This window comes from Lolium perenne, chromosome 7 (assembly GCF_019359855.2).
Source record: "Lolium perenne isolate Kyuss_39 chromosome 7, Kyuss_2.0, whole genome shotgun sequence".
Classification (NCBI taxonomy): Eukaryota; Viridiplantae; Streptophyta; class Magnoliopsida; order Poales; family Poaceae; genus Lolium; species Lolium perenne.
The window spans coordinates 171895504-171901504 of NC_067250.2; the positions used below are offsets into that span (position 1 = coordinate 171895504).

General features: G+C 40.6%; 1 long non-coding RNA gene across 1 annotated transcript; it reads right to left on the reverse strand.

The window, feature by feature from the left end:
• Positions 1–2438: 2438 nt before the first annotated feature.
• LOC127301066 (uncharacterized) lies at positions 2439–5682 on the reverse strand. Its single transcript, XR_007851834.2, has 5 exons — positions 5549–5682; positions 4768–5249; positions 3001–3095; positions 2760–2827; positions 2439–2662 (listed from the first exon to the last, which is right to left on the reverse strand). It is a non-coding gene; the product is annotated as an uncharacterized lncRNA (long non-coding RNA).
• Positions 5683–6001: the final 319 nt, after the last annotated feature.

Here is a 6001-nt window from a genome sequence, read left to right on the forward strand (position 1 = left end):
ACAATGTCTTTGTATACCTAAGAAAAAACACTACACTGGTCCCATAAGATGCTTCGCTGCTATAAATCGGCTCTGTTCCACCCAGCAAACTAACTGCCTCCTGCATCACTGCCTTCTAGTGTATGCCACTTCAGTAAAATCGCCTTGCAAAGAGCACGGAAGAAATAATGTACTTAGAATTCAAGAAAAGGAGCAAAATGGTGTTGTACCACCCCAGTTGTGGTGTATAAGAACTACCCCAGATTTACACATTTTCTTAGAAATTTACTCAAGATAACAGCTAGTGTAATAGGAAGAACTAACAAGGGTCGTGGGGGAAAACGATATTTTTTCAAAACCGTGGACATGGTACTACTAAAAACATTCTTTCTTTATCTCAGATCACATGTATGAGATAAGTACACCTGAAGGATAAGCCTCTCTTTATCTAGAAGTTCTACTGATTGCCTTCCTTGAACAAATTTATGATAAAAGATAAGTTCCTACGAAACATAAATATTAAATCTGATGGTTAAGAAAGGAAATAGCAGAAAAGTAGTTGAAAAATCACAATGGGGCGCTAGAAAATATTAATCCCTGCTCTGAATCAGTCACTATGACATACCGCTTCCTTATTCTCTTATTCTTGCACCTTCTTGATTTTTGATTCCTCCGTAAATTAACCAAAACCTAACATGTACCACCAGCCTAAATCAATTTCATAGCACTATACAGACAAAAATATTAGCCTGCAAAAATGAACATAAACTAATTCAAATTAGATCAGCTCTTTTCGTGTTCAGCTATAATTCAGACACATCAAGCTAACCAGACAAAGATAAAAAAGAAGTGTTCGGTCAACCTAAAACCAATCAAATGCTTAGCGGGCATGGAATGAATAGTGGTCATCAAACCCTCAACGATGCCAAACCTATCATTGATAACCTAAAAGGAACAAATATATCAGCATATGATTACACAATATGGGTATTTAAATTGAGTAACACAAGTTGTAATAAAAAGCACCTTAGCAAGAGGAGCAGGCAATTGGTGGTGCAGCTAGTGCTGGAGACAATGGTGATGTTCGACTTGTATTCCTTCTCGCTGACACCCATGACAAACATGGTGATGTCAGACTTACATTTTTTGCAAAGACCAGGTCCTAAAAGGCCCAGTGAATCACAGAACCTGATTAGCAAAAGGCCCAACACTTACTTCAGTGCAGCCTGAGGATAAAAAAAGAGTGAAAAGAATACATCCGTCATGGAAAATGGGGCACCCATGGAATGGCACATATGAATTTAAGAAATAGGTACCAATGATGAATGCACATCAGTAGACCAAGCTAGTCCAGACCCACCCACACCTGCAAAAACTAAAAACAAATGGAATTATATCAGACAAGGTTCTTATCTTGTGACAAATCAGGATGCCATCTTGTGGCAGATCGGATCGGATAAGATACAGTAAGGGTGCCAAACAAACATACTGATATTCCATTACAGCCATTTCAATGTTGCTCATATACACAAATTGTAAAGATTGGTCTCATGAAAAATATAAATACATGTGCCATATAAGAGTACTTAATGTTACATTTTTATGGATTTCATACGTGACGAACTGTAATCAGCCTAAGTTGTGTATTGATATTAACATTGAAATGGGGAAAATATCCAAGCAAAAAGAATCAACTAATTTCTTCCTCTGCGGTAAGAAGGAAACCACTTAACCTGCAAAATACAAGCTGCATTTACACCTATCATGTATACAGGAACCTCCGCTTTTTATTTAATCTTGAAAAAGCATGACCCTGTCCAGTTAACTAAATAAAGCCCATTATCTGAAGAAAGGTTTTGTGTTGCAGATTTGGGAACTGTAATACTACTATCCACTTGGCTAAATAAAGCCCATTATCTGAAGAAGCCTTTTTTTTTTGTTTGCTATCAAGTATATTTAGCTTTGCTTTAGCATTTAGTCAAGATCCATTTTTCCCCTCAGTTTCTTTGCTAGGGGTCATAATCCTATTCTGTTATTCAAGTGAATTTATGGTTCTTGAATCCTCATCCGCCTTTTTTATCCAGAAATAAAATGGGAAGGCACGTTCATAACAGCTGGGGAAACTTGCGTGTACTGTGTACCAGCAGCTGCATCTATCAACAACAAATAGCAGCTGAAGCAATGAACCATCTTTTTTTGTACTGCACAAAGCAGCAAAGACTGCATCTAGCAAGTGTGCCCGGTTTTTTTTATACAGATCGAACCCAAGGCAGCAAATAAGACCCTTGCACCAACTACCTTGCCACAGGAAGAAAGTACACAAAGGGTAGGCAAGTTTGCAGACCCGATGAATCCATCTGAGAATCAAACAAACAAAAGAGAAGAATTGGAGCCCTTGATTTCCTACCTGGGGGAGACGAGGCAGCCAAGAGGAGGAGGAAGCAGTGCAAGTAGCAACGCAGAGGAAGACCGGCATGACCAGATCCCGCATGTCCTCCCCGGATCCTGCCCCTCGGTGTCGCCACAGCACCGTCGCCCGCCGGCCACCTCACCGCCGGGCCTCGACCCTCCCGCTCGCCCACCTCCCCCATCACCTCAATGGCGGCGGCCGCGCCCGATATAGGCACATAGGTTTGTTTTGGGAGATTATATTTTGTGTGTTTGCTACTCATGTGCTCTGGCACTAAATGAAAAACACTTTAGGAAATGAGCATGCTTTCTGAATTTTCTCAGGAATCAAGAAATATGATAAAGAAGATATATAATTTGGAAAATCTTACACAACGGGTAGATAACAAACGAAGACCAGCAATCAAGCAGAGGGATGTGAAGCCCGCAAAGAGCATGCCTTAGAAATATGATCAATTAGTACATGTTGATTCTCTCTAGGATAATTATTATGCATTAAAAGGTCAAGTTTAGAATATTCCACTTCACAAAGTAATTAATGCGCAAGAGAATATAATAGTAATACTGCTGAGACTCAACATGTAAGAGAAAGTTGTCATAAATCTAGCTTACCTTAACAATTAATAATGATGCTGAAACATGTTATCTACAATATTAGCACCAGCCTTGAGAACCTTCTCAATTCGCACCTTTGTTATTCAGATTCTCTACGAAAAGCAAGGTATTAACGTTTAGGTAAACTACTGGACACCATAAAATAGAAAATAAACTGACTGTGAAGGTAGTAGGCTGTAGGTACAAACCCTACAATGGTAGGGAGCTAAGAAACCGAGGACATAATGATTAGAACTTGTTTATAAATTATATCAATAAAAAATGACCAGTGGGTGTATTTTGGATTTCTATTGTAGTAAGCAAACCACAAGGGCTGTGGCAATTTGACCATGCATTCCACTGGCTGAAGGATGAGTGAGAGTGAGGAGCAACCGGGAGGGAGATAAGTGTCCGGAAACCAAAATAGTCAAGAAAGCTATATGACCATACATGTAGTTTCCCAATAGGATGCAATGGATGCAAAATTGGAGAATATTATGCCAGGGTGATCAAGGGACACCAAGTTAGTGTACTTGATAGGATCTCTGTCAGTGCACACAAAATTTTACCATTTGTCTGATTGTCTCATTGGTATATCTTTGAAAGCAAGTATTCTTAGAGAATGAAACAGAAGGGAAATAAAAAAAAGCAAATCATAGTGTATACAAAGAAAAGATGCACACAACCAGAGCTGCTAATATCAGAAATTTGTGCCTAGTAGCACATGAAACAGTGGTGACTAAAACAACAATATATCCTCCATTACATATTTGTCCCTCACCACATAAATCACGAGATAACACACTGAAGCACTAAGAAATTCAGTATCATGATAGAAATGAAGCTAGATACCATGGTAGATCACAAACACGTGCCCACAAAAATCTACACCATAGGCTCATCACCCAATTAGGAGACAGAGGCAATGATATGCCCACAAATTAACCGTACAGAAAGCAGAGACATCTCAGACTTTAGAGCTAGTATAATAAATGTAGGCAAATTACTTCTGGATTTTATCTCGATGTGGTAAAGCAGTTCTTCAAAATAGAAACAAAATATAAAGTACTATAAAAGTAAGGTCATTTCTTTACTGCTTCATAATAGCTGTATCATCCATATATTTTATGTTCGATGTTATCTTTACCAGATGGACTCTCTCCATGATATGTTTTCACGGTATTATCCAAACAAGCAATGTGTCAACTAAATCCACCAAACCTACAATAAGAAATCTTCTTCTGAATTCTTGAAGGAAATAATATCAAACCTAAAGCATAAGCAGTACTATTGGGGAACATGAAATTGGAAGCTGGCAGAAATACCAATGAGTGGCAATTTCATAGAAATAAAAATCATGGTAGTTTTCTGATTTCCCAATTGGTTCTTTGAGTTCATCCTGGAAAAGATTAAACTATCGCCTTGTGTAACCTTCATTGAATTCATATGGCAAAACTTAGGACATCAAACCTGAGCTAAAAGACAGATTAAGTCCCCACAAGTAAATCCATGAGCGCATTGACTACTAAATTTATAGCTGTTTCCTACTTACTACCATACCATGTAGTACAGCTTAAAAATGTCCAAGACCCATGTCTTCAAAGGGTAGTATTTTATATATAAACTAATTTAGCAAGTAGACGACTTTTTTCTCTCTCCCAATAGGTAAAAAAACCACAAACACCAAGTAGCAATGCAAATTTTCTAGCTTATAAGGAAAACCATCTTGTTTAGCATGTAGTATTGAACCAAGTTTTGTCTAGAACCTTATAGAAAAAAATTTACCCCATCATCTGCGCTCTAGGTAACACCCCAACCCCCCTCCTCCACCCAACAACGGCCCCATCATCTCCTTCACCCAGCGCCACCACGAGAGCCAACCCAGAGTCGCCTTGTTCTCTTATTCATGTGCCTTCTTCCTTTTTGATTCCTCTATAAATTAACCAAAACCAAACACAACCTAAATCAATTTAAGGAGTTACAAACTGACAAAAATATCAGCCTGCAAAATGTAGATAAACTAATTCAAATTAGTTCGTCTCTTTTAGTGTTCTTTTCGTGAACATAAACTAACTCAAAATGTTTCTAACCATGCATCATAAAACCCATAATATTTTCTTGTTCTTTTCGTGACGTGCAAATCTCTTATTAATAGAGCAGTAAGAGATGAAAAATGGTTCGCCTTGGGGCCTTCCTTCCCAGCTGTAGTGCGGGATGAGCTGCACATCAAGTGGTGTAAGAGACAAGACCGTTTTAGATGCCACTGCCTGCAGATAAAACAAATTTCAGTTGAGTCAAGAATTAAAACAAACATGCTGTCGGAAACCTACAGAGCATGAGACCACCTCATCTTAGCAAGAAGAAACCAGATCCTGAGATTAAAAAAAGAACAAAACCACAAAGTAACATGTAAAACTTAGACAGATTATTGTAACCATCAAGAAATAGAGAGAAGGGGAGGTATCCATTGCCTACCTTGCCGCTGACCACCAAGCCCTCCACGAGTCGAAAGGATGATTTAGATCAATCTATTTTGACAGCGAGGAGGCCATAGACGCGAAGGTACCGAGAAGAAAGTGCAGCCGTGCAGGCCATGCCGGAATCCGCCTCCTCCTCGTCCCGTTGAGGCCATGCCACCCGCCCCTTCTTCCTCCCTTCTAGGCATCCAGTAGTCCATCACCGCGCCGCTTTCTCCAAAAGATCCGGCCGCCGTCCATGATAAAAAGGAGAAAAACGAGAGTGAGAGATGAGAGAGAGATACACAGAGAAAGAGAGGAGGGAGAAGCAAGACGAACCTCATCCCCGCGCTACCACCTGCCGCTCCGTCCCCGCACGTCCGGTGGTCAGCCCCAGGTCATCCCCCATCGCGCCAGGTCGCTGCCGCCAGCCCATCACCGCGTCGTTGACCCGCGACAATCGCCGCTCCCGTGCCTCGCATCTACAGGCGGGCCGACCGTCACCTCCACGCTGCGCCCCAGCCTCCTCTTTGTCACCTGGGCGGCCGGCGCAGCTCCGCCTC